Here is a 27,311-nt window from a genome sequence, read left to right as displayed (position 1 = left end):
GTTAACTTAGTTAACGTGGTAGTTAACGTGGGCAAAAGTCCCACCTGGCAGCCTGACCATGCCTTCTTTAAACATGCATAACTTGAGCCATAAAACTCCAAATGAGGTGATTCCAGTGGCATTGGAAAGTAGGATTCCAGAGCTTTCCAAGAATATATGGCACTACAAGGTTGACACTAAATTTGAGGGAGAAAACCTTCCACGAAAGTGCAGTGATGAACATGGTATCAACCTGTATTAAGGCCAATGATGAGCGGATAATTTATACGCTTTTTGGCATTGTTTTTAGGTAGTTTTTAGTAAGTTCAAGCTACTTTTAGGGATATTTTCATTAGTTTTTATGTTAAATTCACATTTCTGGACTTTACTATGAGTTTGTGTGTTTTTCTGTGATTTCAGGTAAAATCTGGCTGAAATTGAGGGATTTGAGCAAAACTCTGAAAAAGGCTGACAAAAGGACTGCTGATGCTGTTGGAATCTGACCTCCCTGCACTCGAAATGGATTTTCTGGAGCTACAGAACTCCAATTGGCACGCTCTCAACGGAGTTGGAAAGTAGACATCCAGGGCTTTCCTGCAATATATAATAGTCCATACTTTATTCGGAAATTGACGACGTAACTTGGCGTTGAACGCGAAGTACATGCTGCTGTCTGGAGTTAAACGCCAGAAAAATGTCATGATCCGGAGTTGAACGCCCAAAACACGTCATAACTCGGAGTTCAACTCCAAGAGAAGCCTCAGCTCGTGGATTGATCAAGCTCAGCCCAAACATACACCAAGTGGGCCCCAGAAGTGGATTTATGCATCAATTACTTACTCATGTAAACCCTAGGAGCTAGTTTATTATAAATAGGATGATTTATTAATGTATTAGAGTCTGGGATCATTCGGTCTTGTGACCACATGGGGGCTGGCCATTCGGCCATGCCTGAACCTTTTACTTATGTATTTTCAACGGTGGAGTTTCTGCACACCATAGATTAAGGGTGTGGAGCTCTGCTGTACCTCAAGTATTAATGCAGTTCTATTTTCTTTTATTCAATTCTCTCTTATTCTTATTCCAAGATATTCATTCGCACCCAAGAACATGATGAATGTGATGATTAGATAACCCTCATTATCATTCTCACTTATGAACGCACGTGATTGACAACCACTCTCGTTCTACATGCAACAGAGCTTGAATGTGTATCTCTTAGATTCCCCAACAGAATCTTCGTGGTATAAGTTAGATAGATGGCGGCATTCATGAGGATCCGGAAAGTCTAAACCTTGTCTATGGTATTCCGAGTAGGATTCTAGGATTGAATGACTGTGACGAGCTTCAAACTCCTGAAGGCTGGGCGTGATGACAAGCGCAAAAGAATCAATGGATTCTATTCCAACCTGATTGAGAACCGACAGATGATTAGCCATGCGAGTGACAGCCGCAGAGGACCATTTTCACTGAGAGGATGGGATGTAGCCACTGACAACGGTGATGCCCTACATACAGCTTGCCATGGAAAGGAGTAAGAAGGATTGAGTTGAAGCAGTAGGAGGGCAGGCATCCTTGAGCCTTACAGTATCTCCATATGCGTATCTGAAATTCCTACCAATGGATCTGCATAAGTGTTCTATCCCTTTTATTATTTCATCTATTTTCTTATTATAAATTTTCGAAACCATAAACCAATTTTAATCTGTCTAACTGAGATTTACAAGGTGACCATAGCTTGCTTCATACCAACAATCTCTGTGGGATCGACCCTTACTCACGTAAGGTTTATTACTTGGACGACCCAGTACACTTGCTGGTTAGTTGAACGGAGTTGTAGATTCAACCAGTGCCATAAGAATGATTTCATCTCAAAATAGTTAGAACATTGATCACAATTTCGTCCACCAAGTTTTTGGCGCCGTTGCCGGGGATTGTTCGAGTATGGACAACTGACGGTTCATCTTGTTGCTCAGATTAGGTAATTTTCTTTTCAAAAATCTTTTTCAAAATTTTTCTTTTATTTTTCGTTTTTCTAAACTTTATTTTCGAAAAAATTAATAAAAATCCAAAAAAAAATTCATAAAATCATAAAATCCAAAAATATTTTGTGTTTCTTGTTTGAGTCTTGAGTCAATTTTTAAGTTTGGTGTCAATTGCATGCTTTAAAAATTTTTCTTGCATTTTTTCGAAAATCCCATGCATTCATAGTGTTCTTCATGATCTTCAAGTTGTTCTTGATAAATCCTCTTGTTTGATCTTGATGATTTCTTGTTTTGTGTCTTTTCTTGTTTTTCATGTGCATCTTTGCATTCATATTTTTCATGCATTAAAGATTTCTAAGTTTGGTGTCTTGCATGTTTTCTTTGCATTAAAAATTTTTCAAAAATGTGTTCTTGATGTTCATCATGATCTTCAAAGTGTTCTTGGTGTTCATCTTGACATTCATAGCATTCTTGCATGCATTCATTGTTTTGATCTAAAAATTTCATGCATTGAGTATTTTTTGTTGTTTTTCTCTCTCATAATTAAAAATTCAAAAATAAAAAAATATCTTTTCCTTATTTCCCTCCAAAATTTCGAAATTTTGGGTTGACTTGGTCAAAAAAATTTTCAAAATTAGTTGTTTCTTACAAGTCAAGTCAAAATTTCAATTTTAAAAATCTTATCTTTTCAAAATCTTTTTCAAAAATCTTATCTTTTTCATTTTTTTTTCCTATTTTTCGAAAATTTCAAAAAAAAAATTTTAAAAATTATTTTTCAAAATCTTTTTCTTATCTTTATATCATATTTTCGAAATTACACTAACAATTAATGTGATTGATTCAAAAATTTGAAGTTTGTTAATTTCTTGTTAAGAAAGGTTCAATCTTTAAATTCTAGAATCTTATCTTGTAGTTTCTTGTTAGTTAAGTCATTTAAAAAAAAATTAAATCTTTTTTTCAAAATATCTTTTTCTTAAAACTTTTATCTTATCTTTTTATCTTATCCTTTTAAAATTTTATATTTTTCAAAATTTGATTTCAAAATATCTTATCTAACTTCTTATCTCCTTATCTTTTTAAAATTTTGATTTCAAATCTTTTTCAATCAACTAACTAACTTTTTGTTTGTTTCTTATCTTTTTTAAAACCACCTAACTACTTTTCCCTCTCTAATTTTCGAAAATATCTCTTCCCTTTTTCAAAAAGTTCCTTTTTAATTAATTAATTGTGTCATGTTTAATTTTAATTACATTTTATCTCTAATTTTCGAAAATTACTAACCTCTTTTTCAAAAATTAATTTCGAAAATTCCCTTCTCTTTTCTTCTTCTATTTAATTATTTAATTACTAACACTTCTCTTTACCTCTCTTCATCCAAAAATCCGAACCTCCTTCTTCATTCTTCTACCCCCTTTCTTTTTCTACTAACATAAAGGAATCTCTATACTGTGACATAGAGGATTCCTCTTTCTTTTCTTGTTTTCTTCTCTTTCATATGAGCAGGAACAGGGATAAAGGCACTCTTGTTGAAATTGATCCAGAACCTGAAAGGACTCTGAAGAGAAAATTAAGAGAAGCTAAATTACAACAATCCAGAAGCAACCTTTTAGAAATTTTCGAACAAGAGAAGGAGATGGCAGCCGAAAATAATAATGCAAGGAGAATGCTTGGTGACTTCACAAAGCCAACATCCAAGTTTGATGGAAGAAGCATCTCCATTCCTGCCATTGGAGCCAATAACTTTGAGCTGAAACCTCAGCTAGTTGCCTTGATGCAACAAAACTGCAAGTTTTATGGACTTCCATCTGAAGATCCTTATCAGTTTTTAACTGAGTTCTTGCAGATCTGTGAGACTGTAAAGACGAATGGAGTTGATCCTGAAGTCTACAGACTCATGCTTTTCCCTTTTGCTGTAAGAGACAGAGCTAGAATATGGTTGGATTCACAACCCAAGGATAGCCTGGACTCATGGGATAAGCTAGTCACTGCCTTCCTGGATAAATTCTTTCCTCCTCAAAAGCTGAGCAAGCTGAGAGTGGATGTTCAAACCTTCAAACAAAAAGATGGTGAATCCCTCTATGAAGCTTGGGAAAGATACAAGCAGCTGACCAAAAGATGTCCATCTGACATGTTTTCAGAATGGACCATATTGGATATATTCTATTATGGTCTCTCTGAATTTTCGAAAATGTCATTGGATCATTCTGCAGGTGGATCTATTCACCTGAAGAAAACGCCTGAAGAGGCTCAAGAACTCATTGACATGGTTGCAAATAACCAGTTCATGTACACTTCTGAGAGGAATTCCGTGAACAATGGGGTACCTCAAAAGAAAGGAGTTCTTGAAATTGACACTCTGAATGCCATATTGGCTCAGAACAAAGTGTTGACTCAACAGGTCAACATGATCTCTCAAAATCTGAATGGATTGCAACATGCATCCAATAGTACTAGAGAGGCAGCTTCTGAAGAAGCTTATGATCCTGAGAACCCTGCCATGGCAGAGGTTAATTACATGGGTGAACCTTATGGAAACACCTATAACTCATCATGGAGAAATCATCCAAATTTCTCATGGAAGGATCAACAAAAACCTCAACAAGGTTTTAACAATGGTGGACGCAACAGGCTGGGCAATAGCAAGCCATATCCATCATCTTCTCAGCAACAGACAGAGAATTCCAAACAAAACACTTCTAATTTAGCCAATGTAGTCTCTAATCTGTCAAAGGCCACTTTCAGTTTCATGAATGAAACAAGATCCTCCATTAGAAATTTGGAGGCACAAGTGGGCCAGCTGAGTAAGAAAGTCATTGAAACTCCTCCCAGTACTCTCCCAAGCAATACAGAAGAGAATCCAAAAGGAGAGTGCAAAGCCATTGACATAGTCAATATGGCCGAATGCACAAGGGAGGAGGAGGACGAAAATCCTAGTGAGGAAGACCTCCTGGGACGTCCCTCAAGCAAGAAGGAGTTTCATATTGAGGATCCAAAGGAATCTGAGGCTCATACAGAAACCATAGAGATTCCATTAAATCTCCTTCTGCCATTCATGAGCTCTGAAGACTACTCTTCCTCTGAAGAGGATGAAGATGTAACTGGAGAGCAAGTTGCTCAATATTTAGGAGCTATCATGAAGCTGAATGCCAAGTTGTTTGGTAATGAGACTTGGGAAAGTGAACCGCCCTTGCTCATTAATGAACTGGATACTTGGATTCAGAAAATTCTACCTCAAAAGAAACAAGATCCTGGCAAGTTCTTAATACCCTGTACCATAGGCACCATGATCTTTGAAAAAGCTCTGTGTGATCTGGGGTCAGGGATAAATCTAATGCCACTCTCTGTAATGGAGAAGCTGGGGATCATTGAGGTACAACCTGCCTTGTTCTCATTACAACTAGCAGACAAGTCATTGAGACAAGCCTATGGAATAGTAGAGGACGTGCTAGTAAAGGTTGAAGGCCTTTACATCCCTGCTGATTTCATAATCTTAGACACTAGGAAGGAAGAGGATGATTGCATCATCCTTGGAAGACCTTTCCTAGCCACAGCAGGAGCTGTAATAGATGTCAACAGAGGGGAATTAGTCCTTCAATTGAATGGGGAATACCTTGTGTTTAAGGCACATGGCCATCCCTCTGTGACAGAAGAGAGTAAGCATGAAGAGCTTCTCTCAATTCAGAGTCAAGAAGAGCCCCCACAGTCAAACTCTAAGTTTGGTGTTGTGAGGCCACAACCAAACTCTAAGTTTGTTGTTAAGATCCCATATCCAAACTCTAAGTTTGGTGTTGGGACCACACTAAAATTGACCTGATCACCTTGTGGCTCCATGAGAGCCACTGTCAAGCTATTGACATTAAAGAAGCACTTGTTGGGAGGCAACCCAATTTTATTTATCCAATTTTTATTTTATTTTATTTTATTGTTATTTTGAGTTTTATTAGGTACATGATCATGAGGAGTCACGAAAAAATCAAAAAAATTAAAAACAGAGTCAAAAATAGAAGAAAAAAAATTTTTCACCCTGGAGGACGCACAGGCTGGCGTTCAACACCAGTAAGATGCATCTGGCTGGCGTTCAACGCCAGAACAGAGCACCATTCTGGCGCTGAACGCCAGAAACAAGCAACATCCTGGCGCTGAACGCCAGGAATGTGCCTAGAGGAGACAAACTGGCGCTGAATGCCAGTAACAAGCATGAAACTGGCGTTCAACGCCAGAAACATGCATTACATGGGCGTTGAACGCCCAGAACATGCATCAATGGGCGTTTGAACGCCAGAATGATGCATGAAGGCATTTTACATGCCTATAGAGTGAAGGAATGGTATTTCTTTACACCTCAGGATCTGTGAACCCCACAGGATCCCCACCTAACATATTCCCACCTTACCTTTTAATCCTAATCACACTCTCCTAATCCTAAATCTCATTTTTCCTACTCCCCATGTCACACTCCCCAACACCCATCACCAATCACCTCAATTCCTCTTCCCAATTCCCCCATTCACCATTCACATCACCCCACTCTTCCCCATAAGCCCCACCTACCTTCATAAAATTCAAATTCAATTTACCACCCATTCCCACCCAAATTGGCCAAACACCCACCCTCCCCTCTCCCTATAAATACCCTTCCCTTCTACTTCATTTTCACACAACACAACCCCTTCTTCTCCCACATAGCCGAACCTACCTCTCTCCCTCTCTACCATATTTTCTTCTTCTTCTTCTTCTACTCTTCTTTTCTTTTTTGCTCGAGGGCGAGCAAAATTTTAAGTTTGGTGTGGTAAAATCATAAGCTTTTTTTTTTGTTTTTCCATTACCAATGGCACCTAAGGCCGGAGTATCCTCTAGAAAAGGAAAAGGGAAGGCAAAAGCTTCCACCTCCGAGTCATGGGAGATGGAAAGATTCATCTCCAAGAGCCATCAAGACCACTTCTATGATGTTGTGGCAAAGAAGAAAGTGATCCCTGAGGTCCCTTTCAAGCTCAAGAAAAATGAGTATCCGGAGATCCGACATGAAGTCCAAAGAAGAGGTTGGGAAGTCTTAACCAACCCCATGCAACAAGTTGGAATCTTAATGGTTCAAGAGTTCTATGCCAATGCATGGATCACTAGGAACCATGACCAAGGTATGAACCCAAGTCCAAAGAATTATCTCACAATGGTTAGGGGGAAATACTTGGATTTCAGTCCGGAAAATGTAAGGTTGGCATTCCACTTGCCTATGATGTAAGGTGATGAACGCCCCTACACTAGAAGGGTCAACTTTGATCAAAGGTTGGACCAAGTCCTTATGGACATTTGTGTGGAAGGAGCTCAGTGGAAAAGAGACTCCAAAGGCAAGCCAGTCCAACTAAGAAGACTGGACCTCAAGCCTATAGCTTGAGGATGGTTGGAGTTCATTCAACGCTCCATCATTCCTACTAGTAACCGATCTGAAGTTACTGTAGATCGGGCCATCATGATTCATAGCATCATGATTGGAGAGGAAGTAGAAGTTCATGAGGTCATCTCCAATGAAATCTACAAAATAGCCGACAAGCCCTCACCTATGGCACGGCTAGCTTTTCCTCACCTTATTTGCCATCTATGTTACTCAGCTGGAGTTATCATAGAAGGAGATGTCTCCATTGAAGAAGACAAGCCCATCACCAAGAAAAGGATGGAGCAAGCAAGAGAAGCTCCTCACGGTCCTCAAGAGGTACATGAGGAAGTTCATCATCAAGAAATCCCTGAGATACCTCAACGGATGCACTTTCCTCCAAACAACTATTGGGAGCAACTCAACACTTCCTTAGAAGATTTAAACCACAATGTGGAACAATTAAAGGTGGAACATCATGAGCACTCCATCATTCTCCAAGAAATAAGAGAAGATCAAAGAGCAATGAGGGAGGAGCAACAAAGGCAAGGAAGGGACATAGAAGAGCTAAAGAACATCATTGGTCCTTCAAGAAGAAGACGCCACTAGAGGTGGATTCATTCCTTGTTCTTATTTCTTTCTGTTTTCGGTTTTTAGTATTGTGTTCATCTATGTTTTGTGTCTTTATTTCATGATCATTAGTATGTAACCATGCCTTAAAGCTATGAATAAAATCCATTAATCCTTCACCTTTCTTAAAAGAAAAATGTTTTAATTCAAAAGAACAAGAAGTACATAAATTTCGAAAATAGCTCTTGAATTTAGTTTAATTATATTGATGTGGTGACAATACTTTTTGTTTTCTGAATGAATGCTTGAACAGTGCATATGTCTTTTAATCTTGTTGTTTATGAATGTTAAAATTATTGGCTCTTGAAAGAATGATGAACAAAGAGAAATGTTATTGATGATCTGAAAAATCATGAAATTGATTCTTGAAGCAAGAAAAAGCAGTGAATGGCGAAAAAAAAAGGAGTATATAGAAAAAGAAGGAGCAGTAGAAAAAGCCAATAGCCCTTAAAACCAAAAGGCAAGGGTAAAAAGGATCCAAGGCTTTGAGCATCAATGGATAGGAGGGCCCAAGGAAATAAAATCCAGGCCTAAGCGGCTAAATCAAGCTGTCCCTAACCATGTGCTTGTGTCATGAAGGTCCAAGTGAAAAGCTTGAGACCAAGTGGTTAAAGTCGTGATCCAAGGCAAAAGAGTGTGCTTAAGAGCTCTGGACACCACTAACTGGGGACTTTAGCAAAGCTAAGTCACAATCTGAAAAGGTTCACCCAGTTATGTGTCTGTGGCATTTATGTATCCGGTGGTAATACTGGAAAACAAAGTGCTTAGGGCCACGGCCAAGACTCATAAGTAGCTGTGTTCAAGAATCAACATGCTTAACTAGGAAAGTCAATAACACTATCCGAAATTCTAAGTTCCTAGAGAAGCCAATCATTCTAAACTTCAAAGGAAAAAGTGAGATGCCAAAACTGTTCAGAAGCAAAAAGCTACAAGTCCCGCTCATCTAATTATAATTAATATTCATTGATATTCTGGAATTTATAGTATATTCTCTTCTTTTTATCCTTTTTGATTTTCAGTTGCTTGGGGACAAGCAACAATTTAAGTTTGGTGTTGTGATGAGCGGATAATTTATACGCTTTTTGGCATTGTTTTTAGGTAGTTTTTAGTAAGTTCAAGCTACTTTTAGGGATGTTTTCATTAGTTTTTATGTTAAATTCACATTTCTGGACTTTACTATGAGTTTGTGTGTTTTTCTGTGATTTCAGGTAAAATCTGGCTGAAATTGAGGGATTTGAGCAAAACTCTGAAAAAGGCTGACAAAAGGACTGCTGATGCTGTTGGAATCTGACCTCCCTGCACTCGAAATGGATTTTCTGGAGCTACAGAACTCTAATTGGCGCGCTCTCAACGGCGTTGGAAAGTAGACATCCAGGGCTTTCCAGCAATATATAATAATTCATACTTTCGGAAATTGACGACGTAACTTGGCATTGAACGCCAAGTACATGCTGCTGTCTGGAGTTAAACGCCAGAAAAACGTCATGATCCGGAGTTGAACGCCCAAAACACGTCATAACTCGGAGTTCAACTCCAAGAGAAGCCTCAGCTCGTGGATTGATCAAGCTCAGCCCAAACATACACCAAGTGGGCCCCAGAAGTGGATTTATGCATCAATTACTTACTCATGTAAACCCTAGGAGCTAGTTTATTATAAATAGGATGATTTATTAATGTATTAGAGTCTGGGATCATTCGGTCTTGTGACCACATGGGGGCTGGCCATTCGGCCATGCCTGAACCTTTTACTTATGTATTTTCAACGGTGGAGTTTCTGCACACCATAGATTAAGGGTGTGGAGCTCTGCTGTACCTCAAGTATTAATGCAGTTCTATTTTCTTTTATTCAATTCTCTCTTATTCTTATTCCAAGATATTCATTCGCACCCAAGAACATGATGAATGTGATGATTAGATAACCCTCATTATCATTCTCACTTATGAACGCACGTGATTGACAACCACTCTCGTTCTACATGCAACAGAGCTTGAATGTGTATCTCTTAGATTCCCCAACAGAATCTTCGTGGTATAAGTTAGATAGATGGCGGCATTCATGAGGATCCGGAAAGTCTAAACCTTGTCTATGGTATTCCGAGTAGGATTCTAGGATTGAATGACTGTGACGAGCTTCAAACTCCTGAAGGCTGGGCGTGATGACAAGCGCAAAAGAATCAATGGATTCTATTCCAACCTGATTGAGAACCGACAGATGATTAGCCATGCGAGTGACAGCCGCAGAGGACCATTTTCACTGAGAGGATGGGATGTAGCCACTGACAACGGTGATGCCCTACATACAGCTTGCCATGGAAAGGAGTAAGAAGGATTGAGTTGAAGCAGTAGGAGGGCAGGCGTCCTTGAGCCTTACAGTATCTCTATATGCTTATCTGAAATTCCTACCAATGGATCTGCATAAGTGTTCTATCCCTTTTATTATTTCATCTATTTTCTTATTATAAATTTTCAAAACCATAAACCAATTTTAATCTGTCTAACTGAGATTTACAAGGTGACCATAGCTTGCTTCATACCAACAATCTCTGTGGGATCAACCCTTACTCACGTAAGGTTTATTACTTGGACGACCCAGTACACTTGCTGGTTAGTTGAACGGAGTTGTAGATTCAACCAGTGCCATAAGAATGATTTCATCTCAAAATAGTTAGAACATTGATCACAATTTCGTCCACCAGCCAACTGACCTCTTCACCTTCCAAGAAGTGTAACTCGAGTTGTAGGGTTCCAAATGATGCGCTTTTAAAAACGTTAGAAAGTAGACATCCAGAGCTTTCCAACAATATATAATAGTATGGTATGGACACTAAGTTTGAGCTTCAGAAACTGGCAATAATGAAGCCCTGGTCGCTAGCGTTATTGGCACTCAACTTTTTCATTAACGCTAGCGACGATGCCAGCGACCATGTCTACTTCAAAGGAGCATAACTTGAGCTACAGAGGTCCAATTGAAGTGATTTTTGTTGCTTTAGAAAGCTTATATTCAGAGCTTTCCAACGATATATAATACTTTATAGTGGTCATGAAATTGAAGCACGAACCAGAGGCATCTTTTAAGCCTCAAAAACACCAACTGGTAGCAAGTGTGACGTTAGCCACACTAACTTCAGCACTAACGCCACACTTGTAGCGTTTGTGTGGCTAACAGTAGCACTAACATTGGCACCTGGACCTCAACATTACTCACTTCTCTCTCAAGTCCACTTCAAATCCCAAGCAAGCAAGCCCACAATTATCAACCAATCAAGACCACAAGAAGCATCTAGAATAGGAATTTTCATTTAAGTGTAATTTTCTTTTAATTTCATTTTGTAATTTAGGAGAGCCTATATAAAGGCCTTAGTTTTTACATTCAAGGAATTCTAGATACGGAGAAATTGAAGGAAGGGGAAGAGAGTGAAGACCAATTCGAACTTCTGTGAATTGGCACACTACAAGGGGAGTGGGTCTTCGGACCCCTCCCCTCCTACACTCTTCTTCCTTTTCTCTTCTTTTTCTTTCCTTAGTAGTAGTTTAATTCTAGTTTGTATTTTTCATTTATGAACTTTGAAGTTTCAATTTCAGTTTTAATCTTCATCTTTACTTTTCTGCACTTTCTTCTTTTCTATTTTGGTAGAACAATGATCAACTAACTCTTTTGATTGGGTTAGAGAGCTCTATTGTGATTCAATGGATTAAGTGTAGTTCTTATTCTTCTTCTTCTATCTTTTCTCTTGATTTTGTTTGAAAGCTTTCGATCTTCATCCAATTGGGTAGTTATCTTGGAAAAGAAACTATTCATACTTGGATCTCTTCTGAACCTTGGATGAGGAATGAAGAGATCATGCTAGAAATGCTTTCTCATGTTGTACCAAATTAGGTTTGGAAGGATATGTGACTATAATCCTCCAACACTTGATTTAGAAATGTATGTGGTATAATCGGTGACCATACTTCATCTCTTCTCATGAGCAATTGACCAAGGAATTGGCTATTGATCAAGATTTGAGAGATTGAATTACAAGTAATTGTAATTCGATCACTTAAGATTGCCAAGGAGATCAATGAATGATTGAGGAAGAGATGAGAATGAACTTGATCCGGAGGATTGCGATATCTCTTGATCCCAATGTTCATTTTATTTTTAGTTCTTACATTTACTTTTCTTGCCATTTTACTTCTCTGCACTCTATTGCTTTATTTACTTTTCTGCCATTTACATTTCCTGCTGCTCATCACTCCAATCTGATTCGTCTAACTAGGATAATCAATTAACTATTGATTGCTTAATCCGTTAATCTCTGTGGGATTCAACCTCACTCTATTGTGAGTTTTACTTGACGACAAATTCGGTACACTTGCCGAAGGAAATTTGTTGAGAGACAGTTTCCACCTGCATCAAGTTTATGGCGCCGTTGCCGGGGATTAATTGTGATTAACAAACTACCGGTTGGTTGATTACCTAGATTAGATATTTTCTTTTGTTTTGCTTATTTCATGCAATTGCTTTAGTTCTTTATTTTCTATGCTCTCTAACTGTTTGTGTTAATGCCTCACCAAGAAGCCCCTGTTCGTGACAGCTCTGGCTCTTGGTGATTTTGTTATTAATACAACAGTTCTTTTACTCAGATTTTTTTTCCCAAATAAAATTGGCATATGATCACATTCTAAGTTTGGTGTTGCCCTGCAATAATCTGTTTTCAATCTTTCTGGATACTTGCATCAATTCTAAGAGAAAGTGTCACACTAAGTTTGGTGTGCCACTTATTTTTCTATGCAATGTATCCAGCAACACCACTTGTTTGTATAATCATAATGCCTTTGCTTCTTAGGCTTGCGGTGTTATCCTTAATTTTTGCTTGCTTAACCACATACATCACTTACATTTCAGTATGTAAGATGTTCATGACCCATCATAGACCCCACCACCACTGTTTTATTTGCTGCTTGAAGACAAGCAATTAGTCTAAATTGGTGTGGGAAGGGAGAAAAGTAGGAGAAAAAGGGCAACAACAATAAAGATGAACTACAAGGTGGTAAAGTTCCTTTTTCCTCTTACTTATTTCCATTACATTCAACTGCATGATTGTCTTCTAAGTTCTTTGTATGTATGTGTGCTTGCTCCTTGTAAATAAGCATGTCAATTCTGTCTTTTAAACTTTTTATTGATTAAGGCTGTGTTTTCTAGTCTTTATGTCACTGCATCCTTGCTTTACTTAATTGTATGCTTGTCCCTTTGAATCAAATGAAAAAGAGAATGAGTGTTTTACAAAAGACCAGAGAGGAGTTCATACTATGGAATAAGTTCATGAGTTTATGGTATAGTCATAAGTTAGCTAAGTTGGTTCAACCACAAGGTGGGAGGACAACTATCTGTCAGGAATACTATGCTTTGAACACACCCCATGAGACTAGCTAAGTAAGAAGATCCTAATAAGAAAAAGGGAAAGAACAATAAAGGTTGAAAAATAAAAGAAAAAGAGTAAGCAATAAGGCTAGGCACCAATGGTTTTAAACTTGAGGCATGTGTCTGTGGTGCTCCTGTGTGAGGGATCTACTTGGATGAATAAGCTCTTAGGGGTGCCTTATCACCTGGTAACTTGGGTTAACAAACTCGGGATTATCAGCTGAAAGTCCACTATCAAGAGTAACCATCACTACAGAGCATTTAGTAACCCAAAGAGGTGCTGGACACCAAGGTCTCAAGAAAAGAAAATAAATAAACTATGTGCCTGTGGTGTGTATGTATGGGGGAGAGACTTGAGCAAGTAAGTCCTTAAGGGTGCTTCAACACCTAGCACCTTGAACCAACTAGTTCGGGAGTGCTGGTTGAAAGCTTACCTTAAAGAGCTGCCCCCTTACAGAACACTTAGCTTAAGAACAAAAATAAGCCCTGAAATAACAACATAAGGATCAGTGAATAAAGGTCTCATGGGATGCAATCACAGAAAGTATTCTAGGACATGATAAAGGTCTGAAAGCCAGGAATGAACCTAAGTTGCTATGCATGAAACCACCATAAAACCAGGGACATGACTTCCACAAGAATGACTCATTTCTCTTGGCATTCCATTCATCATTCTCTTGTTCCAGTACTTGCTTAGGGACAAGCAAGCTTTAAGTTTGGTGTTGTGATGCCAGGGCATCTTGGCCAGTTTCACTGACCTTTTCTTACTGTTTTTAAGGTAGTTTCATGCATTTTCTTAGGAAATAAGCTAGTTTTGGGTAGATATTCACTTACACCTTGATTCAAACAAACATTGTGAATTTTGAATGATTTCATGAGAATTATGCATGAATTATATGATAAATTGGATGATGCATGATCCCATGATTAAGAGCAAGACTTTGATGCACTTTGTTTGATTGACTTCAGGCCAAAAGAAGAAGAGAAGAGCCACGTTAGTGACTACGTTAGTTACACTAACGTGGGCACTAACGTGGAAGGAAGGAAAGCCCCAACGTTAGTGAGAAAAGTTAGTGGCATTAACTTTGAAGAAAGGAAATGGAGCCAACGTTAGTGACACTTAACATTATCACTAATGTTGGACCAAGCTCATAAGTGGCCACGTTAGTTGCCACGTTAACTTAGTTAACGTGGCCTCTAACGTTAAGAAGAAAAGGGGACGCCAACGTTAGTGACATTCAACTTTATCACTAACGTTGGCCAAGTCACAAGAAGCCACGTTAACTCCCACGTTAACCTAGTTAACGTAGAAGCTAACATGAAGAAACAAGGTTGTTGACAACGTTAGTGACACCAAACATTGAGAGCGCGCCATTTGGACTTCTGTAGCTCTAAAAATTCCATTTCGAGTGCAGAGAGGTTAGAATCCAACAGCATTAGTAGTCCTTTGTCAGCCGCTGAATCAGATTTTTGCTCAGGTCCCTCAATTTCAGCCAGAAAATACCTGAAATCACAGAAAAACACACAAACTCATAGTAAAGTCTAGAAATGTGAATTTTGCTTAAAAACTGGTAAAAAATATACTAAGAAGTACTAAATCATACTAAAAACTATGTAAAAACAATGCCAAAAAGCGTATAAATTATCCGCTCATCAGAGACCAACCTCAGAGATCCCAAAATTTTCTCAATAATTCTCAAGGTGGTTTCCAACAGAATAATCATAATAACTCCCAATTTCAGTCTCATCAACAACAACTACCTCAGTAGGTAAATTCTCAACCCCAGCAGAACATTAATTTGGAATCACTACTGAACAGTTTTATGCAGGAAACTAGAACTTTCATTAGAAACTTGGAGGTGCAAATGGGCCAATTGGGCAAGCAAATACATGAGAGGTCTCGAAATACATTTCCTGGTGATAAAGTGGTGAACCCAAGGGAAGGTTGCAAGGCTATTCAATTGAGAAGTGGTAAAGTAGCTAGTTCTGAGATCAAGGTCAATGAGTAGATAGTTGAAAAAGAAACTCCAGAGGAGAAGAAGGAAGAAGTGGAGCACGCCCCTCTAAAGCGTGCAGATAACCCATTCCCTGACTCTCTTGACACTCATCCTACATTGCCAAAGGCTCCTGAGTATAAGCCTAAAATGCCATACCCTCAAAGGCTTCAGAAGGCTTCCAAGGACAAGCAATTTTCTAGATTTTTAGAAGTCTTCAAGAAAGAATTTTTGACTAACAAGAGGAACTAGAAGGAACAAGAGATAGTGGTATTAACTAATGAATGCAGTACTATTATTCAACATAACCTTCCTGAGAAGATGCAAGATCCAAGGAGCTTTATAATTCCTTGCACCATTAGAGATGTCACTATTCAGAGGGCTTTGTGTGATCTTGGAGCTGGCATCAATCTCATGCCATTTTCAGTGATGAAAAAGCTCCATATTGAGGAGGTAAAATCCACTCGTATTTTTCTTCAATTTGCTGATCTTTCTATTAAATTTCTTGTTGGTGTTGTTGAGGATTTACTTGTGAAAGTAGGGCCATTTATTTTTCCTACTAATTTTGTTATACTGGATATGGAAGAAGATGCAAAGTCCTCTATTATTTTTAATAGACCATTTTTAGCTACAGGTAGAGCTTTGATCGATGTGCAAAAGGGTGAATTAACCCTGAGGGTTGAAGAACAGGTGGTCCTTAATGTATTTGAAGACCTCAAGCACCCTAATGATTTTAAAGGGTGTATGACAGTTGCTGTTGTTGAACCACTTGTTCAAAATGTATTGGAAGATGAGGTGCTTGATGATATTCTTGATCCTCTTTCTACTTATGAATTAGTTGAAATTGATGATTCACCACCCCATAAGAAATTGGGGAGCACGCCTAAGGCAGAGAAGGAAATCCCCAAGCTTGAACTGAAACTGTTGCCTCCTTCTCTTAAATATGTGTTCTTGGGTGAAAATGAGTCATATCCAGTGATTATTAGCTCTTCCTTGAAGACCAGAGAGGAAGAGGCGCTTATTACAGTGCTCAGGAGCCATAAAACAGCTCTTGGGAGGACCATTGGTGATTTAAAGGGGATTAGTTCAACCACATGTATACACAAGATCCTTCTTGAAGATGATGCTAAACCAGTTGTACAACCAAAATGGAGATTCAATCCAACCATGAAAGAGGTAGTCCAAAAAGACGTAATGAAACTATGGAAAGCCGGTATTACATACCTTATTTCTGACAGCCTTGGGTGAGTCCTGTGCAGGTAGTTCCCAAGAAAGAAGGGATGACAGTGATCAAGAATGAAAAGAATGAGCTAATTCCTACAAGGACAGTCACAGGATGGAGAATGTGCATAGATTATAGGAGGCTCAACACTGCTACAAGGAAGGATCACTTTCCCCTACCTTTCATCGATCAGATGCTTGAGAGGTTAGCTGGTCATGCTTTTTATTATTTTCTAGATGGATATTCTGGATATAACTAAATTGCAGTGGACCCTAAAGATCAAGAGAAGACAACATTCACATGTCCTTTTAGAGTATTTGCTTATAGGAGGATGCGTTTGGGCTCTGTAATGCTCCAGCAACTTTTTAGACGTGTATACTTTCAATTTTTTCTGATATGGTTGATAAGTTCATTAAGGTATTTATGGATGACTTTTCTATTTTTGATAATTGTTTTGAATCCTGCCTTAAGCATTTATCTCTAGTCTTGAAATGGTGTCAAGAATCAAACCTTATTTTAAATTGGAAAAAATGTCATTTTATGGTTACAGAAGGTATTGTTCTTGGACACCGGATTTCAAGCAAGGGGATTGAGGTTGATAAATCTAAGGTGGAGGTAATTGAAAAATTACCACCACCATCTAATGTTAAGGAAATCAGCAGTTTCTTGGATCATGCAGGATTTTATAGAAGATTTATAGAGAATTTTTCTAAAATTGCTAAACCATTGAGCAATCTATTAGTGGCTGATGTTCCTTTTGTGTTTGATGCTGAATGCCTGCATCCTTTTGAAACTCTGAAAGCAAACCTTACCTCTACTCCTATTATAGCTCCCCTTGATTGGGATTTACCATTTGAATTAATGTGTGATGCTAGTGATTATGCTATAGGAGTTGTTTTAGGATAGAGACATGGCAAGCTTATATATGTCATTTACTATGCTAGCCGTGTGCTAAATGATGCTCAAAAGAATTACACAACTACAGAAAAAAATTATTAGCTATTGTGTATGTTGTTGATAAGTTTAGATCGTATTTAATTGGTTCTAAGGTTATTGTTTATACTGATCATACTACTTTGAAGTACCTTCTAACCAAACAGGACTCTAAACCTAGATAAATCAGATGGGTGTTACTCCTTTAGAAATTTGATATTGAGATAAAAGACAGGAAAGGATTAGAAAATCAAGTAGCTGACCACCTCTCCAGAATTGAACCTGAAGCAGGAGTACAATCACCCACACTTGTGATTGAGACATTCCCGGATGAGTAATTGTTCCTCATTCAGCAGGCCCCATGGTTTGCAGATATTGTAAATTACAAAGCCATAAATTTCATTCCAAAGGAGTACAGTAAACAACAAGTGAAGAAGCTACTGACTGATGCAAAGTACTACTTTTGGTAGGAGCTGGTAGTACGAATCCCCACACTTTTGGTAGGAGCAAGTGCATTGGGTCGTCCAAGAAATACCTGAGTGAATTAGGATCGATCCCACGAGGATTGTGACTTGAAGCAATCTATGGTTATCCTACATATCTTAGTCAGGAAGTTAGAAGGTTGTTGATTGTGAAAGGAATAGCAAATTGTAATAAAGTTAAAGGATAGGAATAAGAATAGAGTTGTAAGAATAATGTCCGAAAGGGGGTAAAACCAATTGGATTAAGTAATATGAATAGAGTTGAGAGTTGGAGTGTCTTTGTCTTTTTGAATTAACTTTGGTATTGCTGCTTCCTTTGCTTGTGAGTGATTTCTTCAATGGCAGGCTGTACATGATTGACACTGGTTTGAGCAGCTGCGAATACTCTTCAAGATCTGAACCCCAGGTTTAGTGTGGATCTATTCTGATTGAGGGTAAAGCTTCTTTGGATTCTAGCCTCTATCACAGAGACCCTAATGTCCCCGTAAATTGGCTGAACTGATGTCTCGAGAAGCCCCCAACGAAATCGTGGATTAGCCGTCTGAGAGACGTATATTCAAGCTGGTGGTTCATCATTGTTCGATGAAAGACGCACTCTGAACCCATGTAAAATGTGATAACCTTATGCCAATTCAACGCATTCATATTGATGAAGAATAAATAGTAATATTTTTATTAATTCATAGAATTCAGCAGGGCTCCTCCCCTCAACCTAGGAGGTTTAGAAACTCATGCTGAAGAGAAAATACGATGGAAAAATGTGAATGGTGTATGATCCCACTGAAGATCATGCAAAATACACTTTAAATATTAAACAGATGACTAGTAAGGGTAAAACAATCTATTTAGTGCAAAAATCTACTTCTGGGGCCCACTTAGTGAGTGTTTGGGCTGAGCTTTGATGAGATCCACGTGCTATAAGGCTCTTTTGGCGTGGAATGCCAGCTAGGGAGTCCTTTCTTGGCCGTTGGACACTGGGCTCTGCTCTTTGGGCGCTTGACGCCTAGAAGGGGGCAGGAAGCTGGCGTTGGATGTCAGCTTTCGGTCTTCTAATTCGAAGGAAAGTATAAACTATTATGTATTTCTGGAAAGCTCTGGAAGTCAGATTTCCATAGCCATTGAGAGCGCTCCTTTTGGATTTCTGTAGCTCTAGAAAAGCTCTTCCGAATCCAAGGAGGTCAGATCCGGACAGCATCTGCAGTGCTTTCTTTGTCTCTGAATCAGACTTCTGCTCTAGTTCCTCAATTTCAGCCAGAAAATACTTGAAATTGTACAAAAATACAAAAACTCATAGTAGAATCCAAAAATGTGAATTTAACACTAAAACCTATAGAAACTCAATAAAAAACTACTACTAGAAACTATATGAAAATGAAGTCAAAAAGTTTATAAAATATCCGCTCATCACAACACCAAACTTTAACCGTTGCTTGTCCCCAAGCAACTAAAAACACAGTAGGATAAAAAGAAAATTATGATACAATAAATTTCTAAGTTTCAAATGATACTTAGTAGCTTTTTGCTTCTCAATAGCTTTTAGGAACTTAGAATCCAGATGATATTATTGACTCTCCTAGTTAAGCTTATTTTGATTCTTGAACACAGCTTTCTGAGTCTTGGCCATGACCCTAAGCACTCTGGTTTCCAGTATTACCACCGAATACATTCATGTCACAGACACTTTACCTAGGTGAACCATTTTAGATTGTGACTCAGCTTTGCTAGAGTCCCCAAGTAGAAGTGTCCAGAGTTCTTAAGCACACTTTTTTGCTTTGAACCACGACTTTAACTGCTCAGTCTTAAGCTTTTCACTTGACACCTTCACGCCACAAGCACATGGTTAGGGACAGCTTGGTTTAGCCGCTTAGGCCAGGATTTTATTACTTTGGGCCCTCAAATCCATTAATGCTCAAACCCTTGGGTCCTTTTACCCTTCGCTTTTGGTTTAAAGGGTTATTGGCTTTTTCAATCTGCCCTCCTTTTTCTGCATTTTTGAGCAGTAATGGATTTTTCTGCTTTATTTTTTTTTCTTTTTTGCTATTTTCTTTCTTGCATGCATATATATTTTTTTCTTTTGCAACATGCTTTTTCTTTTTTTTTTCTTTTTGCTGCTTTTTCTTGCTTGATGAATCAATTTTCAGATTTTTTAGATTATCAATAACATTTTTCCTTTTTCCTTATTCTTTCAAGATCCAACATTCATAAAATTTCAACTTCAAATATGCACTTTATCATACATTCAGAAAATAAAAGCAAATGACACCACATCAAACTAATTAAACTAATCTTATTTTAAACTTGAAATTCATGCATCTCTCAGTTCTTTTCAAATAAATTTTTTTTATTTAAGCAAGGTGAGAGATATATGAAATATTTTACATCTTTAAGACATCAATGTAAATGATCATGCAACTAGAACACGAGAGTAGAAAAATAAACAGACAGAAAATAGAAAAATAACAGGAAAGGAGTAAAAGAGAACGAATATACCTGAATGATGGTGGCCAGTGCTCCTCCTTGAGGATCCTATGTAGTGCTTGATCTCTTCTATGTCACTCTTTGTCTTTGTTGAGGTGGCTGCATAGGCTCATTTGCATGCTCTCTGGTTTGATCCATCCTCTTCTTCTATACCTAAGAGTGGTAGAAGTCACAAAGCAGAGATTTCGTGACACAAAACTTAAGAGTTTTGCTCGTCCTCGAGCAAATATGATCAATAGGGAGGAAGAAGGTGGGATAGGTGGAGCTTCTGTTGGACCTCTTGGTCTTGAGAGGCTAGGGAATTCCAGAGATGCTTTTCTGCATTGGCATTTGAATGCCCAGGGGCTGCTCCCTGGCTGGCGTGCAATGCCAGTAATGCTCCCCTCTTGGGGTGTTGAACATCCAGTAGGGATACCCTGGCTGGCGTTCAACTTTAACACTCTTTCCGGAGTGTTCTATTTTCACTGCTGTGAATTCTGTCTCTTGACTGGTGCATATGATCATGACTCTAACAACTGAAAGAAAAAATGAAAGAAAATAAACATGGTTGAGTAAGGTTGGGTTGCCTCCCAACAAGCGCTTCTTTAATATCATTAGCTTGACGGACAACTCCATTCAAGGAGGAAAATAGTCATAAAGGAATAAATCCTCACTCTTTACTGGGAGCTTCCTTCCTAAACTCTCATGGAATAGCATAATACGCTCAAGAGACAGGATTTTGTTCACTGCCTGAGGCAGGGTTGGGCTTACAGCAGTATGCTGGTGTCCCTTTTTGTCACTTTCCTCTTCCATGGTGAATACCATGAGAAGATAAGTGAATACCACCATCTTTAATGGTGAAAAGCCCTCAGTAGGGATATTCTTATTTTTCCAGCCCCTAGGTATCTTCTTTTTGGGGCCTCCTCCTTTATGGATAGTGTACATCCAACATCAAACTTACGTTTGGTCTTAGTAGGGATTGAGTTAGTTCCATCCAATGGAGGAGGCTTGGATGTTGAATCCTTTATACAAGTGCCTCCCTTGTCAGGGGGTAATGGAGGGTCAAGGACCATGAATACCATCCAGTTCTTATGCAAGGTAATCCTTGTTCCCTTTTGGATTCCCAACTTTTCCATTACTATACTTGACCTTAGGTCACACAGAGCCTTCTCAAAGGTCATGGTGCCTATGGTGCAAGGAATCAGAAAGCGTCCAGGGTCTGGAAGCTTCTAAGGTAGCTCTTGCCGAACCAAAGCATTGAGGTCTTTGGAAAGTAATGGAGGTTCTTCCTCCAAAGGCTTTGTACCAAACAGTTTGGCATTCAGCTTCATGAGAGCTCCTAGGTGCCAAGCAACTTGCTCTTCCCTAGTGTCTTCAACCTTACTTGAGGATGAGTAGTCATCAGAACTCATACACTACAGAAGTGCATTCAAAGGAACCTCAATGATCTTTATGGTTTCCTTTGGTTCTAAGATAGATGGTTCTTGAGTGGGCTTTAAACTCTCAAGGGGTGTGTTATCACTGGCATTCAATGCCAGCTCTGTCAGCTTATTGGAAGTTGAACGCCCTTGCTATCTACCCTGACTGGCGTTCAACACTAGTACCTCTGGAATTTTGGGCGTTGGACGCCTAGCAGAGGTGTCCTTACTGACATTCGATGCCGGCTTCCCTGGGTTTATGGGCGTTGAACGCCCAGTGAGGGTTTCGTCACCGGCGTTCAGCACCAGACTTGCTGGCATCATGGGTGTTGAATGCCCAGTGAGGGCTTCCTCACTGGCGTTCAATGCCTTTCTAGTCTCTCCAGACTCGGCCTCTGCCTCAGTGGAAGGTATCAGATTTAAACTTAATCCAAGATCATACAGGGCTTTGTCAAAAATGATCTTTCCAGTAATCCATAGGATCTGAAAGCTCCATGGATCTGGCATCTTCCTTGGCAGCTCAGACTGAATTAGGATACTATACTTCTTAGCAAGTATTTTTATTTCATCGCCCCTTAGGTCCTTCTTTTTAAACACCTTGGTAAAAGAGATATTAACTTGCAGTTCCTTAAGGGTTGCTGGGGAATGAGCTAACTACTCATCTGCCAGTTCTTTTTGCACGCCAAGGAAATATGGCTCTTTTGATTCTTTCACCTCTGCAAGAGAGAGCTATGTGATCATTACGGACTCCTCTTGTATGCCCAGAGAGGAATCAACTTGAGGTTCCTTCTCTTCTATAAGGGCATCCTCAATGGTAGTCTCTGATGAGCGGATAATTTATACGCTTTTTGGCATTGTTTTTACACAGTTGTTAGTAGGTTTTAGTTACTTTTTAATATATTTTTATTAGTTTTTATGCAAAATTTACATTTCTAGAGTTTACTATGAGTTCGTATGCTTTTCTATGATTTTAGGTATTTTCTGGTTAAAATTGAGGGACCTGAGCAAAAATCTGATTCAGAGACTGAGAAAGGACTGCAGATGTTGTTGCATTCTGACCCTCCTGCACTTGAAGTGAATTTTCTGGAGCTACAGAAACCCAATTGGCGGGCTCTCAATTGCGATGGAAGGTAGACATCTTGGGCTTTCCAGCAATGTATAATAGTCCATACTTTACCCGAGATTTTGATGGCCCAAACTGGCGTTAAACGCCAGCCAGAAACCCTTTTCTGGCGTAAAACGCCAGAACTGGCACCTAAACTGGAGTTAAACGACCAAACTAGCACCAAAGCTGGCGTTGAACTCCAAGAGTGGCCTATGCACGTGAAAGCTTCAAAGCGCAGCCCAAACAGTCACCAAGTGGACCCCAGAAGTGGATTTCTGCACTATCTGCACTTAGGAACTCATTTTCTGTAAACCTAGGTTACTAGTTTAGTATAAAAACTACTTTTAGAGATTCATTCAGGAACTTATGACATTTTAAAAAATCCTATTGTATCATCTACAGTATGAACCTCTAAATTCTATAGGTGGGGGTGAGGAGCTCTGCTGTGTTTCCATGGATTAATGCAATTTCTATTCAATCACGTTTGTTTCTATTCTAAGATACTCACTCGTATTTCAACATGGAGAATGTGATGATCTGTGACACTCATCATCATTCCCCAACTTATGAACGCATGCCTGATGATGAGCGGATAATTTGTATGCTTTTTGGCATTGTTTTTAGTATGTTTTTAGTATGATTTAGTTAGTTTTTAGTATATTTTTATTAGTTTTTAGTTAAAATTCACTTTTCTGGACTTTACTATGAGTTTGTGTGTTTTTCTGTGATTTCAGGTATTTTCTGGCTGAAATTGAGGGACCTGAGCAAAAATCTGATCCAGAGACTCAAAAGGACTGCAGATGCTGTTGGATTCTGACCTCCCTGCACTCGAAGTGGATTTTCTGGAGCTACAGAAGCCCAATTGGCGCGCTCTCAACGGCGTTGGAAAGTAGACATCCTGGGCTTTCCAGCAATATATAATAGTCCATACTTTGCCCAAGATTTGATGGCCCAAACCGGCGTTCAAAGTCACCTCAAGAAATTCCAGCGTTAAACGCCGGAACTGGCACCTAATTGGGAGTTAAACGCCCAAACTGGCACTAAAGCTGGCGTTTAACTCCAAGGAGAGTCTCTACACGAAAAAAGCTTCATTGCTCAGCCCAAGCACACACCAAGTGGGCCCGGAAGTGGATTTTTATGTCATTTACTCATCTATGTACTAGTTTTCTATAAGTAGGACCTTTTACTATTGTATTAGAGAGACTTTTGGTAGCTATCTTTGTTTTATGCTATCTTAGATCATTGGGAGGCTGGCCATTCGGCCATGCCTAGACCTTGTTCTTATGTATTTTCAACGGTGGAGTTTCTACACACCATAGATTAAGGTGTGGAGCTCTGCTGTACCTCGAGTATTAATGCAATTACTATTGTTCTTCCATTCAATTCCACTTGTTCTTTGTCCAAGATATCACTTGTTCTTCAACTTGATGAAGGTGATGATTGACGCCCATCACCATTCTCACTCATGAACAAGGTGACTGACAACCATTCTTGTTCTACAAGCATCTGAGGCTTAGTGAATATCTCTTGGATTCCTGATTGCACGATGCATGGTTGATCGCCTGACAACCGAGTGCTCGCCTGACAAACGAGCCAACCATTCCGTGAGATCAGAGTCTTCGTGGTATAGGCAAGAACTGATGGCAGCATTCAAGAGAATCCGGAAGGTCTAACCTTGTCTGTGGTATTCTGAGTAGGATTCAATGACTGAGTGACTGTGACGTGCTTCAAACTCCTAGCAGGCTAGGGCGTTAGTGACAGACGCAAAAGTATCAATGGATATTATTCCGGCCTGACTGAGAACCGACAGCTGAATTCCGCTATGCCGTGACAGGACATATGCAATCGCTTTCACTGAGAGGATGGGAGGTAGCCACTGACAATGGTGAAACCCTACACAAGCTTGCCATGGAAAGGAGTAAGAAGGATTGGATGAAGGCAGTAGGAAAGCAGAGAAACGGAAGGGAAGGCATCTTCATACGCTTGTCTGAAGCTCTTACACCAATGATATACATAAGTATCACTATCTTTATCTTTATATTATTTTCGTTCATCATCATATACAATTGAGTTTGCCTGACTAAGATTTACAAGATGACCATAGCTTGCTTCAATGCTAACAATCTCCGTGGGATCGACCCTTACTCACGTAAGGTATTACTTGGACGACCCAGTGCACTTGCTGGTTAGTTGTGCGAAGTTGTGTAATGCCATGGAATTGAACCACCATGTTTTTGGAGTTCATGACCAGGAATTAATTTTCGAAAATCCTCTTCCCTCCTTCTCACATCCTTCTATTTATGGAGTACTACTCCTTCTTAATGCACAATTCGAACTCTAACTAATCAAGTTCGAATTCTTCTACCTTCTTTTCTTCTATTTTTCTTTTCCTCTGACACTTCAAGGAATCTCTGTACTGTGACATAGAGGATTCCACATTTCTCTTGTTCTCTTCTTTTTCATATGAGCAGGAGCAGAGACAAAGGCATTCTTGTTGAAGCTAACCCTGAACCCGAGAGAACCTTGAAGAGAAAGCTAAGAGAAGCCAAGGCACAACTCTCTTTAGAGGACCTGACCGAATTCTTCAAAGAAGAAGAACACATGGCAGCCGAAAACAATAACAATGCCAACAATGCAAGGAAGGTGCTGGGTGACTTCACTGCACCTACTCCTGATTTTTATGGGAGAAGCATCTCTATCCCTGCCATTGGAGCAAACAACTTTGAGCTTAAGCCTCAATTAGTTTCTCTAATGCAACAGAATTGCAAGTTCCATGGACTTCCAATGGAAGATCCTCATCAGTTCTTAGCTGAATTCTTGCAAATCTGTGACACAGTCAAGACTAATGGGGTAGACCCTGAGGTCTACAGACTGATGCTATTCCCTTTTGCTGTAAGAGACAGAGCTAGAATATGGTTGGATTCTCAACCTAAAGAAAGCCTGGACTCTTGGGAAAAGCTAGTCAATGCCTTCTTGGCAAAGTTCTTTCCACCACAAAGATGGAGTAAGCTTAGAGTGGAAGTCCAAACCTTCAGACAGAAGGATGGAGAATCCCTCTATGAAGCTTGGGAAAGATACAAACAATTAATCAGAAGATGTCCCTCAGACATGCTTTCTGAATGGAGCATCATAGGTATTTTCTATGATGGTCTCTCTGAACTATCTAAGATGTCCTTGGATAGCTCTGCTGGAGGATCTCTTCATCTGAAGAAGACGCCTGCAGAAGCTCAAGAATTGATTGAAATGGTTGCAAATAACCAATTCATGTACACTTCTGAAAGGAATCCTGTGAACAATGGGACTAGTCAGAAGAAAGGAGTTCTTGAGATTGACACTCTGAATGCCATATTGGCTCAGAACAAGATATTGACTCAACAAGTCAATTTGATTTCTCAAAGTCTGTCTGGAATGCAAAATGCACCAAACAGTACTAAGGATGCTTCATCTGAGGAAGAAGCTTATGATCCTGAGAACCCTTCCATGGAAGAGGTGAATTACCTAGGAGAACCCTATGGAAACACCTATAATTCTTCATGGAGGAATCACCCAAATTTTTCATGGAAGAATCAAGAGAGACCTCAACAAGGTTTCAATAATAATGGTGGAAGAAACCGGCTTGGCAATAACAAGCCTTTTCCATCATCTTCTCAGCAACAGACAGAGAGTTCTAAGCAGAGTACTTCTGACTTAGCAACAATGGTCTCTGATCTAATAAAGACCACTCAAAGTTTCATGAATGAAACAAGGTCCTCCATCAGAAATTTGGAAGGACAAGTAGGTCAGCTGAGCAAGAAAGTTACTGAACTCCCTCCTAGCACTCTCCCAAGTAATACAGAAGAAAATCCAAAAGGAGAGTGCAAAGCCATAGACATGGCCGAATATGGAGAGGAAAGAGAGGAGGAGGACGCCACTGAGGAAGACCTCAGTGGGCGTGTACCAATCTCCTCTGAGTTCCTCAATGAGGAACAATGGGAATCTGAGGCTCAAAATGAGACCATAGAGATTCCATTGGACTTACTTCTGCCATTCATGAGCTCTGATGAGTATTCTTCCTCTGAAGAGGATGAGTATGTCACTGAAGAGAAAGTTGCTAAATACCTTGTAGCAATCATGAAGCTAAATGACAAGTTATTTGGAAATGAGACTTGGGAGGATGAACCACCTTTGCTCACCAAAGAACTGGATGACTTGTCTAGGCAGAAACTACCTCAAAAGAGGCAAGATCCTGGGAAGTTTTCTATACCTTGTACCATAGGCACCATGACCTTCAAGAAGGCCTTGTGTGACTTAGGGTCAAGTGTAAACCTCATGCCCCTCTCTGTAATGGAGAAATT

At 39.3% G+C, this 27,311-nt stretch overlaps 1 non-coding gene across 1 annotated transcript; it reads right to left on the bottom strand.

Moving 5' to 3' along the window:
- Nucleotides 1-25,983: 25,983 nt before the first annotated feature.
- On the bottom strand, nt 25,984-26,091 carry LOC130952102 (small nucleolar RNA R71). The gene has a single exon (XR_009074287.1). It is a non-coding gene; the product is annotated as a small nucleolar RNA R71 (small nucleolar RNA).
- Between the last annotated feature and the right edge of the window lie 1,220 nt (nt 26,092-27,311).

Source organism: Arachis stenosperma, chromosome 1 (genome assembly GCF_014773155.1).
Source record: "Arachis stenosperma cultivar V10309 chromosome 1, arast.V10309.gnm1.PFL2, whole genome shotgun sequence".
Lineage (NCBI taxonomy): Eukaryota > Viridiplantae > Streptophyta > Magnoliopsida > Fabales > Fabaceae > Arachis > Arachis stenosperma.
Note: the sequence above shows the minus strand (reverse complement) of the source record. Positions and strands in the feature narration are given on the sequence as shown.